The sequence below is a fragment of the Melanerpes formicivorus genome, unplaced genomic scaffold (genome assembly GCF_026170545.1).
Source record: "Melanerpes formicivorus ecotype bairdi unplaced genomic scaffold, bMelFor1.0.p_v2 SCAF_50, whole genome shotgun sequence".
Classification (NCBI taxonomy): Eukaryota; Metazoa; Chordata; class Aves; order Piciformes; family Picidae; genus Melanerpes; species Melanerpes formicivorus.
The window spans coordinates 3,931,173-3,953,181 of record NW_027142402.1 but is presented as its reverse complement, the minus strand read 5'-3'; the positions used below and the strand labels follow the sequence as shown (position 1 = coordinate 3,953,181).

The 22,009-nt window shown below is 48.0% G+C and overlaps 1 protein-coding gene across 3 annotated transcripts in view; it reads right to left on the bottom strand.

Moving 5' to 3' along the window:
* Nucleotides 1-22,009, bottom strand: part of FOXO3 (forkhead box O3) — a 97,827-nt gene that overhangs the window by 64,104 nt on the left and 11,714 nt on the right. The window lies entirely within an intron of this gene.

Genomic DNA, 22,009 nt, shown 5'->3' with positions numbered 1-22,009 from the left:
AAATAATTAGACCAGGAAAGGCCTGGCTTGGTTTGCTGGTTGGGGCTTTTTTTGAGGACAGGCTTTTTCTTAGCAATAAAAAGGATCATATGACAAGAGTTTTGCAGTGTATCGTGCAAGCTCTGCTGGAGTCAATCCAGCTCCTATACAAGTGCTGCCATTTGGACAACAAAGCTGCCTTATTGAAACAGGCAGGCTTCATCTTAATTCTGGCACTACTGAATGGAGAGTACACACCAGCCAGGGAACAATGAACCAAGAACAGAGTTACAAATCTCTCGTGACAACTGTGCGTCAAGGAAGGGAAGATGCATTAGGATAGGGCTGTTTGCTCTGCTCCTTCTCAAGACCACTTTCAAACAAGGATGGCCTTCTCCTGCCCCAAACTGAAAGCTCCTTCCAGATTTTCCATGAGTGTCTTCCACCCTCCATCCCCCACCCAACGAGGCCCTTTGCTACAGCTTTGTTCCCTGGACAAAGGTGAGAAACAAGAGGCTCCTGCCTTCCTGCTCCCTTCCCTCTCCTCCCACCCTCACTTATCACCCTTGTTAGGTCGAGCTATTTTTGTGCTTAAGGCACATAAAGCCAGTCTGGTGTGTTCTGTGTTTGCCCTTTTTTTGCTTTCCATTACTTCCTTCTCAGTGAAATTTGACTTCTGAATTCCTGAGATTTTTTTGGAAGTTTAGCTTAGTGCAAGAATGTCTGCCTTGACCTTGGCTCCTCCAAGGAGCTCAGCTCACTCTGCTTCCCAACTTATCTGGAGACACAGGCTGAACCTCCTCCCTGTATGAGCTGGTTTGATGCCCCATTTCAGATGGCTGCAGATACACACTGAAGTTCTGCTGAGTGGTAAAAGCACTGCTTGATAATGTGCATTAAATCACTGACAGAGCAGGTCAGAAAACACTGTCTCCTACCTGGTGATTCCCTCCAACGTGCATTTTTAAGTGCAAAGGTAGCAGAAGATCACTTGTGCAACTCTGGCTCATGCCAGCAACTCTCACAGGGCTGTATGTGACACTGCTGAGGGGAATACACACTCCTGGGCAGAGAGGGTTGGTGACTTTCCACTTTCACCATCACAGAATCGTAGAATAGTTAGGGTTGCAAGGGACCTTGAAAATCATCTTGTTCCAATACCCCCTGCCATGGGCAGGGACACCTCCCACTAGTCCAGGCTGCTCAAGGTCTCATCCAGCCTGGCCTTGAACACTTCCAGGGAGGGCACATCCACAACCTCCCTGGGCAACCTGTGCCAGTGTTTCACCACCCTCACTGTAAATAATTTCTCTCTCATCTCCAGTCTCAATCTCCCCTCTTCCAGCTTCAATCCATTCCTTCTCATCCTATCACTACAAGCCCTTGTAACAAGTCCCTCCCCAGCTTTCCTGTAGCCCCTTCAGGTACTGGAAGGTCACTGCGAGGTCTCTCCGGATCCTTCTCTTCCCCCTGCTTTAGTTTGCATGGGAGAGAGACTCAGACTGCCTACGTGGGAGCAAACCAACTCTTTTCTTGCAGTTCAAGACAATTTCACCAGTGTTTGCCACAGCTGTAGAAACACAGCAATGTGTGTTTACCCCAATCAAGGATGATTACAGCTCTTCAGTCTGCTGGCTTTTCAGCAAGGTAAAGGCAAGGCCATGCATACACCCCTACAGACACCCAGGAAGATAGGACAAAGCCTTGTGAAACCTGACAAACAGGCCAGTTCAGTCCATGGGCTTCAGTGTAATGAGTTTCTTAAAACCTTTCAGGTATTTACCCTGGCAAATACAACCTGATAATACAGGTATTTGTAATATAAATCAAATACAGGTACGTGCACGTCGGGTCGTTTTAATTAAAGCAATTAGGATCTTTGAAATATTGGACTGGAAAGCCCTGGCTTGGGAATTCTGGTAAGGAGTTCAGGAAAATATTAGGGCTTCAAAGGCTGCTGGAGAGAAACACCAGCTCATCACTTACAGAGAGACTCTTCAAGGACAGCAGCAACAGCTTTTCCTTCATAGCCCAGTAGAAGCCAAAAGGAGTTGACAGACAAACTCCTCTAAGCACACCTGAAAGTCTCCTCATTACTGTTCAAAATGGGAACACTGGGAAGCATGAATGACTTTAAATTAAAAGGCATTCAAATTAAAGCCATTTCTGTCACACTTGGGTTCAGAAACCTACTAATTCCAACGCTGATTTATAGGAAACGTCCCTTGGAAAGCAGGGACGGAGAGAACCAAAAGCAGGACCTGTGCACCCTTCCCATGCCCACACCTCCAAGACAGGGAGGAGAACAGATCTGGCACTTTCTTCTCCTCATTAATAAATCACTTTAAACTCTCACTCAGCAAAAAGGAATTAATTTGATCTGCGGTGGACTGCAGCATCCTGGCAGCAAACACAGAACCCAAGTTTAATCTTTCTAGACCAACTCCTCGAGCTTGGATGATGGGAGGAGAAATATGCAAGGGGACTTTTTCTCCCTGTGAATAATTGCATGGGAGGGAGATGAAGCAAGTCACAGACCTAATGAGCCCATTTGCTCAGCTCAGCTATTTTACTGGCCAGCAAGGGAAGCACAGCTTTTGTTTTCTTTAGCAAAACGAGATTACCCCTCGAGTTTCTTCTGAGGCCAGCAACCTGGGAGCACAGCCTGCAACTGCCACTGCTCACATGCCTCTAATGTGAATTAGAGGAAGAAGGGGGAAATTAAAAGCTCTGGAAGATGGGAAGTCTTAACAACACCAGAAAAAGGTTAGTAAGTATAAAGTCCACTCACTCAAAGCACTCTGTGAAGACCCTGGATCTGGAAGGGACGTCTTGGAACGTGCGGTCCAGGTTGGGTGATGTCCTCCAGTATCACTACAGCAATAGGCATGGTGAGAAAACAGCAGACTCAGGCCCTGCCTAACAAATCCTCCCATCAAAAATAAATGACAAAATATGGTCTGGAAGCTACCAAAAAGCAAAAATCACCAATCTGCTAATAAAGACAAATGCTGACCAAGTCCAGAAAACTGCTAGAGCAGCTACAGGAAGATCTCAACTCTCCACTGAACAGTTTGCTTGAAGACCACAGCTAAAGCTGGCTCACATAAATTGGACAGGAGTTCACCTTTCTGTCCATCAGAGCCAGGGTTCAGTGCTTAAACCCCCATAAATAAGTGCACAACACACTGTGAGGGACATGTAGATCAGTAAGACAGCTGAGGCCTCCACTAGTTGTCAGGGATCCTGAAAGTCCTGCAGGACTCTGCCTTACCTCCCACAAAGGGCATGAGTACCAAGACTGTTTGGGTCCAAAGGCTCAAACTGCTCTGGGAAAAATCTCCAAGGAGCTCTGACTTCAACTGTGTCAACTTTGTTAGAGACAATGATATAATTACCCAAGGACTCCATCACAAGTTCTAACTGAGAAAAGCTGCTGATGAGAGAAGGGATCAGGTCCTCCAGTTGAAGAAGTAAACAAAAAAGTGCTTTGCTAAGCAAAACCCTACTAACTTGCTCCCTTTTGCCCAAAGCTCTGAGAGAAGCAACTGAAGGGTGAGCACAAGCACCTCCTTCATTGCTGCTGAACACAGTTAAACCCACAGGTAATCACTCTGCTAAAACAGCCCAGATCTCAGACTCAGTTCTACTTCACTGCTTGTAATTCCTATTAAAAAAAAGCCCCACACAAACAAACAAAACCCCACAAACACACACAGAAAGAAACACCAACCAAAAACTAAAGAACACCTTGCAGATTTATCAGAACCAAGTGCCTGGAGAAGAATGGAGTGTAGAGTATAGAGTAGAGAGTATAGAGTAGAGAGTATAGAGTAGAGAGTATAGAGTAGAGAGTATAGAGTAGAGAGTATAGAGTAGAGAGTATAGAGTAGAGAGTATAGAGTAGAGAGTATAGAGTAGAGAGTATAGAGTAGAGAGTATAGAGTAGAGAGTATAGAGTAGAGAGTATAGAGTAGAGAGTATAGAGTAGAGAGTATAGAGTAGAGAGTATAGAGTAGAGAGTATAGAGTAGGTTGGAAAAGACCTTTGAGATCACCGAGTCCAACCTACCACCCAACACCATCTCATCAACTAAACCATGGCACCAAGCACCCCATCCAGTCTCCTCCTAAACATCTCCAGGGACGGTGACTCCACCACCTCCCTGGGCAGCACATTCCAATGGCCAATCTCTCTTTCTGAGAAGAGCAGCATAGAATAGAATAGAATAGAATAGACCAGACCAGACCAGACCAGGTTGGAAGAGACCTTCAAGATCATTGTGTCCAACCTATCATCCAACACCACCTAGTCAACTAACCCATGGCACCAAGCACCCCATCAAGTCGCCTCCTGAACACCTCCAGTGATGGTGACTCCACCACCTCCCCAGGCAGCCCATCCCAATGGCCAGTCACTCTCTGCGTAAAACTTCCTCCTAACCTCCAGCCTGAACCTCCCCTGGCACAGCCTGAGACTGTGTCCTCTTGTTCTGGTACTGGCTGCCTGGGAGAAGAGACCAAAATCAGCCTGGCTACAGCCCTGCTTAAGGTAGCTGTAGAGAGCACTAAGGTCACCCCTGAGCCTCCTCTTCTCCAGGCTAAGCAACCCCAGCTCCCTTAGTCTCTCCTCCCAGGGCTGTGTTCCAAACCCCTCACCAACTTCGTTGCCCTTCTCTGGACATGCTCCAGCAAGTCAACCTCCTTCCTAAACTGAGGGGCCCAGAACTGGACACAGTACTCAAGGTGTGGATTGGGGACAAGGTTACAACTGCTACCCATCTTTCAACTGAAGGAAGATGGAAGGCAGCTGCTGTGGAGCTGGCCCTTCTGTCCATCATTCAGGTGCTGAATGACTGAGAGGCTGCATCCTCTGACTGTCAGGTGTCTTAAAATTAACACTTAAATAATTCGATTGACCACACAAAAGGAAAGAAACAGAGCTTTGGTGTAGAGGCGGGGGGGGGGGGGGGTTGTGCTCTCTCTTTTTGCTGAAGTGTTATGGAAAGCACAGAAACATTTCCACCAAAGCAATACTGGAAATAGCCTTCAGCTGATTCAGGAATTCCAAGATGGAAAAGAAAAAAAGGATGAGGGGGGGAAAAAAAAAGGGAAAGCTGTAAATAAGGAGACATTTAGAAGTGCCCAGTCCAGTCGAGAGAACTTTAAAGTTCAAGAACCAGCCCTTTGAAAGCCTCTGCATCTGGCTTTGTTTCCAGCATTATAAATTCAGTTCAACCAAGGGAAAAGGAACATAGATTTAGACAGAAGTGCCATGGAAATACGATGAGCTCCTTTATGCCTCCCAAGCGAGGAGAGGTCACTCTCTAAAACAATGAACAACATGGTATTAATTTCTGCCGGCTTGTCGCAACACACTGAAGGTCTGAAGCATTTTCCAGCAGCACACTGAGCCAGACTGAAAACAATAATAATAAAAGTCCAGCTCCCAAATGACATTCTTCTGGAGCACAAGGGCTGCTGCCACGGAGAGGCAGGCAGCAGAGCCTTTTGACACCCCAGGAGCCAGCTTTTGTGCTGCCTTTAATGCAACTGTTGTCCAAGCATACAGATGTCCTGCTCAACTGCAGAACCATCCCAAGTCACTGATGCCCTTTTGTCTTATCCTTTCCAGTCTCAAGAAGAGGATGCTTGTGGGGAAGTGCCCAACTTGTTGGACAGAACTTGTTTAAGCACAGCCTAAACCCTCACCCTGTCCCCAGCCATGCTGACTCTGGAGGAGCAACCATGATGCTAATAAAGCAAGGCTGTAAAGTGATGCCTAAATGTGGTAACTTGGGGGGGGGGAAATACCCTCAATCCGTTCTTTTATTGTCTGGGAAAGTTGTTCACACTATTCCTTAAGAGTTTGTGGAAAACCAGTATTGTAGTCCAAAATTAATGTCACATTAACTCAGTTTTCACTCCCTCCTCTCCGAGTCAGAAGACACTGAAGAACATCTCGCACTAAACCAAAAATACACGGCAGATTAGGTGCAGGGAAGGCTCCTCTGGCATAATCCTGCATCTGCTTTTGGACAAAATCAATATGACAAGTATGCAACTGCAAATTAATTTCCCCTTTTTCCTGCTCAGAACCCAAGTAACTCCTGTTGGGCAGCAAACTGTGACCATCACACACACAGGGCTAACAAAACAGCCCCCCACAAAAACAGTCACTGGAGACAAAGAAGAGAGAGAGAGGTTACTGGAAGGCTAACAACCCTAACCACTGAGAACTACCTAAAATAAGCAAGGGGTTTACAAAGCTGCTCTCATTAAATCTGAATTCTGCAGCCATTTCTGCTGAGGAGGAGCCATTTCACCCAGCATATTATGCACTGATGTAATTACTCAGACATCTTCATTCTGGTATAGAGAAGTAGCTCCTGACCAAAAGAGTGATCCAATAGAATCACAGAATCAATAAGGTTGGAAAAGACCTCAAGGATCACCAAGTCCAACCTGTCAGCCAAGACCTCATGACTACTAAACCATGGCACCAAGTATAGTATCATAGTACCAGTCAGGGTTGGAAGGGACCACAAGGATCATCTAGTTCCAACCCCCCTGCCCTGGGCAGGGACACCCCACACTAGATCTGCCACATCCAATCCCCTCTTGAACACCTCCAGGGATGGGGACTCCACCACCTTCCTGGGCAGCACATTCCAATGGCTAACAAACCTGCTAATACCTGCTGTAAGAAAATGATGCACAAAATGCATGGCCCATTTCATGTTTCCTCTTGAATATACCCAACTGCCCACAACAGAATGACATCTTGAATTTGCAGAGGAAAAACTCAGGTTTCTGAGTTACCTACCTGGACTCTGCAATGAATGGAACCTTTGGTCACTTGGCCTCAGCACCCCCTGCCTGAGGAAGCACAACTGCAAATCACACCCTGTGAGACCATGTCAACATCCTCCCTCTTCAAATGGCCTGGTAGGATCAGCCCATGCCTGGCAATGCTCGCAAGATCACGTAGGCAGGTGCCTCTCAACCTTCAGGATTTAAATCCTGCTGGCCCAACATGCAAAGAAGCCAGGGAAGCTCCTGAAACGTGCGGCCCCTGAGCCAAACCACTTGCACAATGGGGAAGAGACTGGGAGGAGAAAGAGAAATGTCTTTGGCTTTTGCTCATCTTGCAGAATACTGCATGATCTTAATTGCTTCACATGTCAGAGATTAAAACAAAGGACCTCAGCTCACTCTGTGTGGAAGCACAGCAATAACTAGAAACAAATTCTCAGGCTGAAAAGAAGCAACACAACTCCCTCAGTGAAATACTGACTGGAGGCAGCAAAGGTGGGAAGACAGGATGGTTGTGCCCCAGCACCACAAAGACCTCTTTATTCCTAAAGAGAGAGGTTGGCTTTCCCCAGGTGGTTGGGGAGACGGAGACAGAAGGTTCCTAGAAGACAGGTTGCCTGTGATCCTCTTAATGCACTAGATGGAAAAAAATTATTTCTGCTTGCCAGAGGTCTTGGGAGCATCTCTGTCTTGGCTAGCCTTAAAACACTTACAGAACAATTCAATCCCATCTCCTGCTATTTATCCCTTCAAATGACAGTGCTAGGTAGGAGAGACTAGTTCCTGCAGCCAAAAAAAAAGGGTATTTAAACACAGACATGCTGTTTGAAGCACCACACACATTTACAATCATCCCTTCACAGCTCTCCAGTCTGGAGATCTTCCCCACAGGATGAGGAGAATCCTGCAGAAGACAGCAAGCCACCACCACCAGGTCTCCCAAAAGGCTCTGGTGGGCACAGCACTCACATCCTAAGCAGCCAACCTGCCTCCAGTGCACTAGCACTGATGTGTTCTATACACTGAGACCAGGTTGTCCTGCCAGCTCTTGGGGAGGAGGCCTTCACCCACCAGAAGGGAAGAGACAGCAGCCACTAATTATCATGTTGCCACCATAAAACTTCTGGCACTGATTTGGCCAATTCTGACATTAATTCATGCTGGTTTAAACAGAGAAGGACTCAAGTTCACCGAGGTGACCAGAAAGGGCAAGGTGAAATACTGCCTTGGCTTCAGCTGATAACATGCAGAGCCAACATTTGGAGTAGGAGTCCAGTCTTGCAAAAAACTCCAAGGGGAACATGCCAGCCCAAGATCTCTGTCCTCACACCCCAAAGGCTGGTCATTGTCTCCCCTGTACAATGTGCCACTCCCTGCAGTGACAGTGAGCACTCTCCTAACCTTGCTGTCAAAATACTCACCAGGCAGGGCTAGCCAGGAGGGAAGCACCTATGGAACAGGTAATGGGGTGGGTATTTCATGCACCACCATCACAGAGCCATACATAGAGAAGTGAGCATGGATTAGCCTTCTGTATGCCTCTGTGTTTGCAACAGCATACTGGGGACTACAGACCCTTTCCCTTTGGTTGTAGAAGCAGGGAGACCTCGGCAGAGGGGATGGAAATCTGTCAGCATCCCAGCTAAAGCTGCTCTGCCCAGCCTGCCAGCATCCTCCCCCACAGCCCCCAGCAGCAGGAATACCCCTGAGGTACAACAGCTGCTCTGAAACAGGAGAGAAGTCTCTTATCTGGGACAGCATCACCTGAGCAGAAGAGCCTGGAGAGACAGGCAATAACAGGGTGGTACCTGTAAATCACCAGGATCTTTTTGGCTGTGCAGAGCCTTTTCAGAGCCATGAGGCAAGGCAAGGCTGGGGCCCCAAGGGACCTGGAACCACATTCTGGCTGATAACCACACAAGCACACACATACAAATGGGTCTGGAGCGAGAAAAGCCAGGGGAGAAGGGGAATCACAGTTAAGGGTTTAAAACAGCAACAAAAAAAGCTTTATTTCCCCCCCCCCCCCAAATCATGAGAGGGTTCTGAGCCTGTTCACTGATGACATTTGCACACAGGCTTTGTTTAGGTATACAAACTGCTTTTAATGAACTTTGTTAGCCCTCCCAAGCCATTTGTTCAATGCAGGGTAGCTGCAGAACACAGAGGTGGCAGTTTCACCAAAACCCTTTTCCCTCTAGAAAGCTCTTTCACTTGCTGCTAAAAACCAGTGTGCACTTTGGACACAGGGCCACCATTAAAAGAACACTTCCCTCTTTTTGGAGGAAAAAAAAAAAGAAAGGACCCAAGCTCCAAACTGTGTCTCTTTTGGAACCAAATGTCAAAAGTACTGCAGCTTGTTAGCTAACACACAAAAGGGTTTAGATTCCTAACTTTTCTAACCAAACTGAGCCAAACTGAGCACCTGCCCCTGTAGAATCACAGAATAGTCTGGGTTGGAAGGCACCTCCAAAGGCCATCCAGTCCAACCCCCTCTGCACTCAGCAGAGGCATCCTCAACTAGATCAGGCTGCCTAGAGCCCTGTCCAGCCTCACCTTGAGTATCTCCAGGGATGAGGCCACAACCACCTCCCTAGGCAGCCTGTTCCAGTGTTCCATTACCCTCACAGTAAAGAACTTCTTCCTGATGGATGGACAAACTTTTAGTCCTCTGATACAGCATCAACCCCTCCTGAAATCTGTGGAAAGCACTTGGGCTGACATCTCTCTCAAGGCTCAGAAATACTCTGAGCAATTGGCTTGTTTCCCTTTCCCTTACTCAACTACCCCCTCCCTACTCTTCCCAAGTTACTGAAAAGAAGGGGAAACAACCAAATGCCCCTCTGTGGCTCAGCCTTGCTGATGCTGTATGCTCAGGCATGCAGCAACATCTAAGATGAGCTGGGACAATGCCAGATCAAACAAAGCCAGGCACGGGACGGTGCGGTGGCCAAGCCCAGGTTGCTGCACTGACCTATATTCATGTCCCAGCAGCTAAGTGGGGCTCACATCATCCAGCTAGGGTGGGGTGGGGGAAGCAGCTGATAAAAACCTGCTGGTGAGCAGCCTGCACATCCCAACCCCACATTTCTTCAGAGGTACAAATACTAGATCCCATTCACCCAGCTAATGAACCTCACACCTGCAGCACAACTTGTCTTCGGGCAGCAGATCACGCCCCTTCAGCCTTTCGAGCAGGCCTCAGGCACCAGGGGAAAAGCTTGGGCTGGTTTTGTCAGAAACCACACACAGAAAGTGGTGATGGGACTGGTGATGGGGAAGGACTTTCATTTCCCCAGCATCAGATCGAAATCCCACCCGGGTGAGCTCCTGCTTGCTGCCTGACAGCTGTTAAAAAGCCTCTGCAAAACGAGCTGGCTGTTTTAATCCAGTTTCAAGTGGATTGTGCTTAGATCCCAAGGTGGTAAAAGCTTTAGCAATCAAGTGGACAGGCACACACCCTCCATGTAAAGCTCAGTACAACCAGTACTAATCAGCAGCAGCCATGCAGGAGAGTAGCCAAGGACAGAAGAGAGGAGGCTGGAAATCCAGTTACCCACTCCATTCCTAGAAATGATTCAGCTAGATTGGACTTAGAGCAAACGGGCAGAGGCACAACAAGTAGCTTGTCTCTGCTCCCTACGTTTTATGAATAAGTATTTCAGCTCCTGAACCCTTGATCTTTCTTCCCATAAAATGCTATTGCAAAAGCCAGCTCATATTTTCCACACACATGGAAAGAGTATTTGCTACCCATTCAGTCCACTAAACAAACACAGGCACTTACTCACCAGCTTTCTCCCTCACCCCCCTCGCATTTATTCCTTCAGTTTTTTTCCTTTTCAGGTCCTTCATTTCAGTCTTACAGTATTCATTTTGCCTGTGCCATCACCAACTTTCAGAGGGCAGCTGATGACCTCAGGATGGCACAGTAAACCGTGAAGACGAGCAGTAGGATCTCTGCTTGCTTTTCACAACCGTCTCAGAGCACGGTGCTCTCCTGCAAGATTCTCACTCCCGTGGAGCAGTTGACAAGCCAAGGAGAAACTAGCAAATGCTTTGTCTGCACTGTAATAGCATGCAGGGAGAAAAAGCCTTAAACCCCTTAAAGCACCAATAGGAAGGGGGAAGGTGGTGTTTGGGTAGTTGCACACCAACCCTGGCTCCCCGTTCCTTTCAAACACACGCTGCCAGCTGTTATGTACAAACACTGGCTGGCAAGTGAAGCCCTAGAGCAGCGGCAGCAGTAGCTGGAGCCCTGGGCTGCTGGGGCACGGCTGGGCTGGCACCAGGCACATGCCGTGCTGTCACAGAGTGTGCTGGGCCCTCCCGTCCTGCTGTGTCACTGGCCCTGCATCACTGCCACTGAAACAACGCAGCTGCCTCCTCTCTCTTGGTTTTTTTGTAAGAGACAGCAAATTTCAGCCTCTGAGCCTGTGTCAAGCTCCACTGCCCACACACAGGCCAGCTTTGCCGTCATCCCCTGCTTTTTAGGGCCCTTTTTCCTCCTCACCGTGGTCTCATTTGGGAAGAATAACCCTCTTGCCACCTGAAAGATGTCATGATTAAGCTTGAAGATTGGCAGCCATGTTATTGCCTGTCATTATCCCCTTAGGCCTCGGGGATTACTGCTTTCACTGACCATTATCGGTGCGCTCCCAGGAGCCACACTGCGCTAAACGGCCTCTGCCATGGCCCCTGCAAAATCCACTGCAAACCCCAACGCTGCTGAAAGGCCACAGCAGAGCTGACAGATCCCAGCAGCTAAACACAGCAAACTTGTCTGTTACAGGAAGGATCTGGAGGTGCTGGAAGGTGTCCAGAGAAGGGTCATGAGGAGGATGGTCAGAGGGCTGGAGCTCCTCTCCTATGAAGAAGATTGGGAGAGTTGGGGCTGTTCAGTCTGGAGAAGACTCTGAGAAGACCTTATTGTGGCTTTCTAGTGTCTGAAGGGGGCTACAAGAAAGCTGGGGAGGGACTTTTTAAGGTGTCAGGCAGTGATAGGACTGGGTGGAATGGAAAAAAAGCAGAAATTGATAGATTCAGATTGGATGTTAGGAAGAAGTTCTTCACCATGAGGGTGTTGAGACACTGGAATAGGTTGCCCAGGGAGGTGGTGGAAGCCTCATCCCTGGAGGTTTTTAAGGCCAGGCTGGATGTGGCTCTGAGCAACCTGACCTAGTGTGAGGTGTCCCTGCCCATGGCAGGGGGGTTGGAACTGGATGATCCTTGAGGTCCTTCCAACCATAACACTTCTATGATTCTGAGAGGTAAGACAGAAGCCTGGTGGTTAAGTGCCACCTGCCCAGGCTGCTGCCCTTCGGTACCATTCAGCAGATGGACTGCCATGGCCAGGCTGCCCACACAGCTTTCAGAAAGCATCCTGGTGCTGCAATCACCAGGCAGAAAAGTTCCTTTTCCCAGCTTCATCCACTGTTCACCTACAGCAAACCTGCTGAGTGCTGCTCTTCAGAACAGCAGAGCTATCTGTGGCCATTGCTCGTTGTTTTAAGACACCAGAGCCCAGCAAAACATCTTCTGGCTTGGCTCAACCAGAATTACACAAAACCCACTGCAGTTTCATTAAAAAATAAAAAAACCAAAACCCAAAAAACACCAGTATGGTTGTTTTTTTTTAATCCTTTTCTTCTGTATTTTGACAGCAGGGGGGAAAAAACCACCACTTTGGGGGAGCTTTCAAGAGGGTTTCCCAAATGATGGCCACACAGAAACCACTGCTGACCCCTCTTCACTGGAACAATCAAACGCACTGGCCTGAGGTTCAGCACAGGCTGCAGCTGCAAACACTCTAGCTGAAACCTGCAAGCTACATACTTGTTCAACCAGATTCATGTTATTATCTTTTCCCTTTCCCTTCGTTGTGGCAAGAGTAACAATTTAATTAGATGGGAGAAGTTAGGGGGAAGAGAAAAAAAAAAGGCAAGCCAGCCCGTATTATTTATAACTCTAGCGCAAGACTTTATTTTTAGCTCTGAAGAACTCTGAAGAAACAGTGCCTAGACCCTTTCTTTTTTTTTTTTTTCATGTAAAACTTCCTGAACTTGTGATTCAGAGCCAAACTTCAGCGACAAGTTTAATTTAGGTTTTGATCCCTTTGACCTGGGCGCGTTAGCGCGAGCTCTGGGTTTAGCGCCAGCTCTGGGTTTAGCGCCCGCAGCTCCACTGCCTCTGAGCCCTGCAGATCTCAACACCCGAGGAGTCCTTCAGCTGCGAACCCACTGACAATTCAGGAAAGGTGGTCTTTGGAGAAGTAAAGCTGTCAGCCTCCTGGAGATCCTGGGGGAAACTGGGGAGGCAGGGGAGTGTCTCCTCGGGCACGATACCAGGTTGATAGGAGCAGGACGTATCCCATTACGGGAACTGTGCGTTCGCAAACAAGCGCTGGGAGTCACAGGCTGTTCCCTGCCGCGTGGCCAAGATAACACTGACAGACCTCAGGCTGCAAATCCACCCTCCCTGGCCACCTCTTTGATTTCCACCCCCCCCACCCCCCTTTCCTTTTTTTTTTTTAACCTCAACTATATTTGACTTTGCTGTCAAGTATTTCAGTGCAGCTGCTATTCTCAGGCTCTCCTAAAATACAGACAGTAGGTACTGTACTAGCGCACCTCCAAACATCTACCTTCCTACCACAGCTATTTATAATTAAAATAACTTTTCTCCATTTCTGATTTCATTTCCTCTCTTTGGGCCCCCGTTCTACGTTGCACAGGAGGTGCTTTCAAGACTCTGCCCAGAACCAACCTCTAGCACAGGATTAAAAAAAAATAGGAGCGTTAGCCTAGTTACAGGTTTAGAATTCACTGTCCAGTTTCCCTGGTGAATGACCTATAAACAAGACTCCACTGCTGATGCTTCACACTTAAGGGAAAAGAAAGCATTAAGAGCCAGCAGTGGGCTTGGGGCGGGGGGGGGAGTTTCCTACCCACTTTTCACATCTTTTTGCCAGAAGAAGTTTGGACACCTGCATAACACAAAAGTCGGCTTGACAGCATTATCTCAGCCCATGGTGTGTTAACTCAGGGTTGTTACCTTCTACCTCCCTTCTATGCACACTGGAAAGTGAAAGAACCACAGAGGGCACATGGAAAAGCCCTTAGTGCATTACAGATTTTCTGATTCACCTACAATCTCTTCACTTTTCTGTCTTCCTCAGACACTAGGTGGTACATAGAGGGTATTCTATACACACGGGTTGCCGATTTCTAACCAGTGCAGGCTTCAATACACCACGTGCAGCACAGAAAACAGAAGTTCACTTTAACTCCTCCACCTTCCACGAACACATAGGAAAACCTCAGCTGGCAGCCAGCATGCTGAGGTCCTGACACTGCTTCTAAAACCTCCACTCAGCCCCCAGCATGCTGCAGATTCTTACCTACACTTTAAATACGTGCAGCTGATTTGTTTTGTTTTGAACAGGCAGACAGCACACAAAGCAAAAGGCAGGCAGTTTTAACCCGACACGGAGCTGCAGGGTAGTGCTACCCTCCACGTTACACAGCTAAAGCTTCAGCCAACTCCACCAGCTACAGGAGAGAAATATTCCACCCAGCCGGTGCTACGGCTCTGCAAAACTGTAAATGATTACAGAATAATGCCCTGCAATCAAAGAACAAAATGTGTGCTGCAGATTAATCACTTTCCAAGACGGGAAAGGAAAGATAGGCTTGAGAGATAAATCTGGCTGGGGTGTTTATGCAAGCGTATCATGCTCCTTAGTACTGAATGTCCCAGAACTTACAGAGGAAGTAAACAATGTGCTGGGGGGGAGGGGGGGCGTGCGGGGGGTGTGCGAGGGGTGTGCGACCCAAAATAGGACAGCCTGTGAAAAACGCCTAACTTTCAGTCATGAAACACGAGCGTCAGGGGTGCCAGCTCCAGGGCTGCTGCCTGGAGAACCTAAAGCCAGGACCTGTTTCAGGCAGAGCTGATGATTCCCTTCGGCGTTTCAAACTTTCCTGTGACACTCCACGAGGATGCCCCTGGACTCCAGAGCCCTCGGACTCCAGAGCCCTCTGCCCGTGCTGCCTCAGCAGCTGCAGCAGACACGCAGCGCGTTAGAAGGGCAGCACCGAGTGCGCTGTTGGTTGGGATTTACTCCTGCAGGCACACTTCAGCAGCCTACATTTTCAGTGTCCCTCTAGCATACAATCCCGCTGCTTTTGGCTGCCTAAGCAATGCCAGCTTTCATGCATTCCTCATTTCTGTGTAAACATATTTACATTTGTAACTCCTAACTGGCTTAAAGCTACACAGGCACGTTGAGGGAAGCCCTACCAGCGCTCCACTTACAGGCAACGCTTTGACAGCCGATTACAAACACAACAAACAGCCGAGGGGCTGCATTTGCAGGGGGGGCTGCACTTCCACAAAGGGCTATGGGTGAGTTTAGAGACCAGGTGAGGAAGTGCTAACCTAAGTAAGGCTGTGGCTGAGCAGCCATGCACTGGCACCAAACCGAAAGGTGACACAGGGAGGCAGCCCTGCGCCTGACCCCGCTCCTGCCAGCTCAACACTTGTGCTGGGGCAGCAGGGTCACGGCACGCTCCGTCCTCACCGGCAGAGAGGCACATTCACAATCTCTTAGGTCATAAATTAAAAGCACCTGAGCACATTGAGTCACGGCTGCTCCGTGCCACCTCACTGCCATGGGTGCAGGAGAGGTCAGTGACCTGGATTTAAAGCAGGGGCTCGCCGGGACACCCCTCTGCAGAAGCTCACTGCGGGTCTAAAGTTAAAAAGCACAGAGCCCCTTTACCATGATTCAACATGTTGCAAAACATTACAAGATCCACGGGTGGAGAGCTCCACTTATCCTCACTGGCTTTGGAGGAGGTCAGGGCATCACACGGCCATTCCTCACCTGAAGACAATTCTACATCAGATGTCTGCTCCCACTCAGGAGCTGGCAAAACTTTCCCCAAACCAGAAGTGAGATACGGTGCCAGGGTGTGCCCTGCAACAGTGCTGTGTACAGGGAACACACTTCTCAGGAACTATTTCAGGTCCCTCCTCCCTGCAAGTATCTGCCTCTGTATTAAAATCAATTAACAACAGTCTACTAATAGCAAGACCTTGATATAGCTCCGAGATTCCCCCAAAGCACTGTCCTGCCAATGCCAGTCATTGATTCGGCAATGTGCACCAGCTCAATGGCACAGGCATCTCCAATTCTTGGAAACATTACATCCAGTCTAATTCCCCCCCAAGGTCACCACAGATATCAGAAAGCCCTCACATGTGGTGGCCCAGAGAGCTGGGGCTGAACAGCCATTATCAATAGCCTGGAAAACTGAAGCATGGCACCTGAAAGGCATCAGCCACCACCAGTGAACCCCCCCAGCCGACCCAGGGCCTTGGGGAGCAGTGGTGGGGAATAAATCAGAGATTCCTCTTGCAGGAGTGGAAGCAGGGCATGCCCATTTGCCTTTGCACTGTCTGCTGCAATGTGTGTTGGCACACACTTGACCTAGATTGGAGGAAGACAGGCCACCCTGCTACCTGAGTGAAGCTTTGGACTTGATCACCAAGGAACAAGGGACTCAAACTGCACACTCTCTGCATGAGCTCTCTGAAAGGTCAGTATAAGGTTATTCACACCATTAAATGACTTGATCTAGCACCGAGCCCATTGGAAGCCACCCACCTTCTATGCAGAGACTAAGCTGGGCCCTGTGAAAGCAGCAAAGGTGTCCATCCTCCCACACTCCAAGACATCACCTTGCAGTTTTAAGCAACAATTCAGTGTGAGTTTCTCAGTCTACTTCTGATAACACAAAAACTGTGATCAGTTCACCACCTGGGTGTGGAGGCATTTACCAGAATCACTGAAGACCAGGCATGAACTAGCAGCAGAGGCAAACACTGCAAGAAAACCATGGAGCTGTGTAAGGAAAAGGCTCTTCATATTTTCTACTCCAAACACACCAAGTCAGAGGACACCTAGCTGAGGATGTAGGACATGGTGTGACTATGGACTGTATACTTAAACATCTTGCATATTACCAGTGAAGAACTTACCTATCTCCTCTCTTCTGACCAACAGGGAAAGAAAAAGGAACAGCCCCTCACCATGGAAATGAGAGGAATTTCTACAGTCATGGTAAACAGGGACAGCTCAGTAGCCCTATGACCTCTACCAACTCAGATACTGTTTGCTGCCTAGTTCAGGCCACACAACAATAGAGATTAAAGTCTCTCTAAGGCTGGATCCTCCATCTCCTACATAAATGAGCAACCCCTCTGCACATTGTATCAGCAGAGAGAAGAGGACTACCCAAATGAGTAAGGATTTGCACACTGACAGCACCAGGACTGCTTACCTAAGGGTGGCTTAGTTAAAATAAACAATGCTGGAAATTATAGGTGGTGCCATGAGCCCCACCTCCACCTCGTATTGTCCAACACTTCCTACTATAAAATCCTGTTCCCCGTTGCTAATAGCTTCGCAACCTTCAACTGAAACTGGGATGAGAAAGAGGGTAAGTGGCTTGGGAGAGGCAAGACAGAGGAAACAGGGAATCCTGGGGCAGGGGAGAAATGGGAAACAGGGGAGTGGAACCAGAGCAGATGTGAAAATCAGAGGAGATGGGCAGAGGAGTGGCAGATCACAGGGAGCAGGACTGGGAATCACTGGGAAGGAGGCTAGGATGGGAGACCACAGGGGCAAGGAGCTGGGAGAGGGAAGAAGAGGATGCAGGGCTGAGACAGTGCTTGTCAGGGAAGCCGTGGGGACTGGGGGGGTGAATGACACAGAGGAGCAGACCAGGAAGGGTGTGCAGCTCCACTCAGAGCTGCGTGCCATGAACATGGCACAGGGCCCACACAGAGATCACGGGGGACAAGCTGAAACCCTGAACACCCCCTGAGGCATCCAGCCTGACAAGGAGACTGGGGGGTGTGAACCCATTACTAACCACGGTGTCATAGCCAGCATGAGCAGTAATCTCAAGTGTCAAAGGCATCTTTATTGCTGACATTTTGCCCTTCCTGAGCACTTGGCTTTTATACTGAAACCTCTGTATAAATGGAGTACACTCTGACTTGCTCAGCACTTCACTGAACACTGCAAACAATTCCAGCTATCTCCAGTTAGTGGTCAAGTCATGCAAAATCCAACTTTCCTGCTCTCTATCTGCTCCTGGAAAAGGGGAAGGGCCCTTCACTGGCATTACTCAAAACCAGCCACTGCAACATGGCGCTTTTAGGGTTGGAGTAGATGATCCCTGAGGTCCCTTCCAACCTACACCATTCTGTGATTCTAGGGAGAAAGCTGCTGGCCCCCATCTGCCTGTACCCACCTGAATGAATTGGTGCTTTGATACCTGACAGAGTCTCCTTGAGAAAATAAGGAAACTATCATCTCTCAGCTCATGCAGACCCTGTAAAAGCAAACCAAAACACACCAAAACCCAACCAACCTACCTACCTAAAAGAAACAAAACCAAAACCAACAACCATCCAAGGAAAATGCCAAATCTGAAAGCAGGCACTCAAGAGGGGATAAATTTAGTAAGATGTCATGATTCCCCTACAATCAAAGGAAATCCATACTTAATTTCTCCAACAACTGCTGTCAGATTGTTCAGGCAAGCTGTTTTTCCTTCAGGCTGAGGGGACACCAAATCCACACCGCTTCTCAATTTACTACTTCCCCCTCCCCCCCCCCTTTCTGTCAGCGAAGAGAACATTGTGATTCCACATGCTGAGTGCGAGCCTGAACAAAAAATGACACGTGAGAAGCTGCTGCCAGGGTTAAGTCCCGCCACAGCTGCTGGAAAAAACCCAAATGAACATTTTATCCTGGCCAAATCAGTGTTCTCCTCACTCTACACTTGGATCCAGCAGCTGCAAGCGATGCTACAGGTCACGCTGTCCTAAGTGGATGAAGACTCTGAGGATCCTCTCAAGTTTTGGAGGCTTGTTTATACTTCTGCTCTCCCTCTCAATACTTTGCAGCACTGCTGCACCAATGCAGATTTGCTGTGAGCAGAGAAGGGATCCGTGGTCCCTGGGAGGCTTTTAATGAAGGGTGTCCCACAAGTTTTTTTGGTTGTTTTCCCCTCTGTATTTCAAGGCTTTAGTGGTTTGGTTTTCCTAAGTGAAGATTTTATTAAGCAGAGTACCAAACTCTGGTCAGAACAGATCTTTTCAGTGAAGATTTTCCACCTTGAAAATAAAGAGGAAGGACAGAAAAAAATGACTCTTTTCCCTGCTTCCATTTTTCAGCACCATAGGATCAACACTGACTGCTCAGCTGATAATACCCCTCTTTATTTGAAGTTATTTTTCTCCCTTCACCACCCACATTCATCTGGGACTTGCTCAGTATTATTCTGCCTGACACTGGTCCAAACCAGCAAACACTTTCTGTTAACAGCACAGTATAGACAACAGACCCTAGGAGAACTGCTTCGTTGTCCAAGAATCCTCCATGTTGCATAGCAAAAATGAAGTCAACCAACTTCTAAGGAGGTTAGGCACAGCTGTGCCTTTAACAGAACAACTTTTACAAGCAGGGAAATGTTTCTGCTGTACTGGAGCCTTCCATCATCAGAGAGAGGTGGAGGTTTATGCTCTTTCTCCTTCTATATTAGACTCCTTCAGTGCCATATTTTATATCCACAGTATCATAGTATCAGTCAGGGTTGGAAGGGACCACAAGGATCAGCTAGTTCCAACCCCCTGCCATGGGCAGGGACACCCTACACTAGATCAGCCTGGCCAGAGCCTCATCCAGCCTGGGCTTAAACACCTCCAGGGACGGGGCCTCAACCACCTCCCTGGACAACCCATTCCAGGGTCTCACCACCCTTGTGGTGAAGAACTTCCTCCTCACATCCAGCCTGAATCTCCCCACTTCCAGCTTCATTCCATTCTCCCTAGTCCTATCACTACCTGAGAGCCTGAGAAGTCCCTCCCCAGCCTTCTTGTAGCCCCCTTCAGATACTGGAAGGCCACAATTAATATTCTTCCTGACAGGTCCCTATTTTGTACTCAAAACCCCCTGCCGTGGCTGTGGTGCACAGCAAAAGCCCTTCCCAGCCAAAAGAGAAAACTCTGGCCACCAAGTCCAACAGGAAGAGGTAACTGCAGTTAAAGCTGTAAGGATAAGACATTTTGCCCAGCAACACGTTCATTTCCAACAGGATTTGATACTATTGTAATTCACTGCCCAGAAAAAAAAGAGACTAAAACATTAACCATATTACACTGAGAAAGTCAAAATAGGTCATACAGTCAGCATTACTCCCCCTTCATTTCACACAATACAAAGCAGTTAAGTAGTTTCTCTTGCAATTAGCAGCATCTTTGTCTCCTCAGTGTCTCAAATACACTGGAGATAAGAAGCTGCTCTGACTGTACAGCAGCCCAAACCCTGCTCCCCACCATCACTGACTCCTCGACACAGAGATTAAATCCTTTCTTCCACGATTTCAACCATGATCATTTTGGTTTTGTCTATTCTCTCAAATGACGAACCTTCCCCCACCGATTAAAAAGCAGCACAGTACCTCAGGACCTTCCTGAGCACATCAACTTAATGGTTGAACTCCATGATCTTAGAGGTCTTTTCCAGCCAAAACGCTTCTATGCCTCTACAATCCCAACATCTCCAACTGTTAATGCGCATCCCACTCCATCCTCCAAGCAGGAGGACTTGTTACCTGGCACAGCCCTGCAGTAGGTGGGCTAGAAAAAGCCTCCCTAGGGAGAGGCAGGGTTTGAGAGATCTTTCCTGGATGTGAGAAGTCTGACATATGCTTCAAATGCATGTTAATTTAGAGAAATGCTGGAAAGATTTTATTTATGTTTCTAATGAGGTAAACAGTATGCTGCCTCCACCTGCTCCAAGCTACCCTACTAGGCCCCCTAGACATCCAATGCCTATGAACAAACAGCAGGTTGATTTACTCCCTGCTGCTATTCCATGGAGTCCTGCTTCCCCCCAGCCCTGTATGCCACTGCTTTGTGGCCTACATGCTACCCCTCTTTTATTCCTGTATTTAAAATGACCTCACTATTGATTTTCAAATACTTGAAGCACATGGCTCCCTCCTCCAGAGCTTTATGAAACCCAGCTCCTCTTCAGAGAGTTCTCTCCTGCCCAGAGTGTGCAAATCTCCTTGTACATTTTAATCAGACATATTTTCACCGTGCATGAGCCAGGCTGTAAGGGCAATGGAGCAAGAAATAAATCTCAACATGCTATGGGAAGTGAGAATCACACAGTCAACATCATGATGAAAGTAATACTACTAGGTTCAGAGCTTTTGGCTGCTGCACAGACTAGGCTGGAAACCTCTGGGCCCACTCCATGCAGAGCTCTGACACGACTGCCATTTGCAAATCTGACATGAAATCCATTTGCCCATTTGTCTGGGCCACGTCCGTGGCTCAGGCTATGCAACAGCAGAAGCTGCCTGAACAAAACGCTTCAGGGTTTTTACAGCTCCTCAGTGGCAGCATCATTCCTGGTGCCAAGGCTGTTCTCCTACAAAGGCATTGTAGGACCAGCAGCCTCCCATTGTACCGCCTGATGAATACTTAAAGAAGCACCATTCACTCTGAAACCTGACATCTCAGACAAATGGTTTTGAGTTCCCCCATGCAGTGAAACTTTTAAACACAACAGATCGTGTTGCACAAAAGCAGGGACAGCAGCTCCACACGTCTCAGTTTACAAGCAGCCCAGGACACGACGTGAACAGGCATAACCTTCTCCTATGAAATTCCTGGCAGGGGTGAAACACGCTCTGAAAATTAGCTAAGGTGCAGAGCAGTTCCGCAGAACAAACAGCAGGTTATGCACTTGCAGAAAACCACATCACTGCTCTCAGCACAAAACCAATCAGCCAAAAAGGTGATAATCTGGGAGCCCGTGAGAGCCCCGCACAAAGACATTCTTTGTTGAGCACTGTGCTCGCTTATCAGACGCCAAATTTCATGCACTAAGCATATCTAGAACTTTATATATGAAACTGATAAATCCTCCATCGAGTACTAGCAAGGATATTTACACAAGATAGGGGTCCACAGTCTAACTTCTCCAACACCTGCAAAATCAAGGAACTTTCTGATCTGGATTGGGTCTCAGATTTAAAAGTATGTTTAGGTATGTGAGAAAGCAGAGCTAAGTCTGGTCACAGTGTGTCTTCAGAGAGCTGAAAAACAGCTGCTTGAAGAGCTAG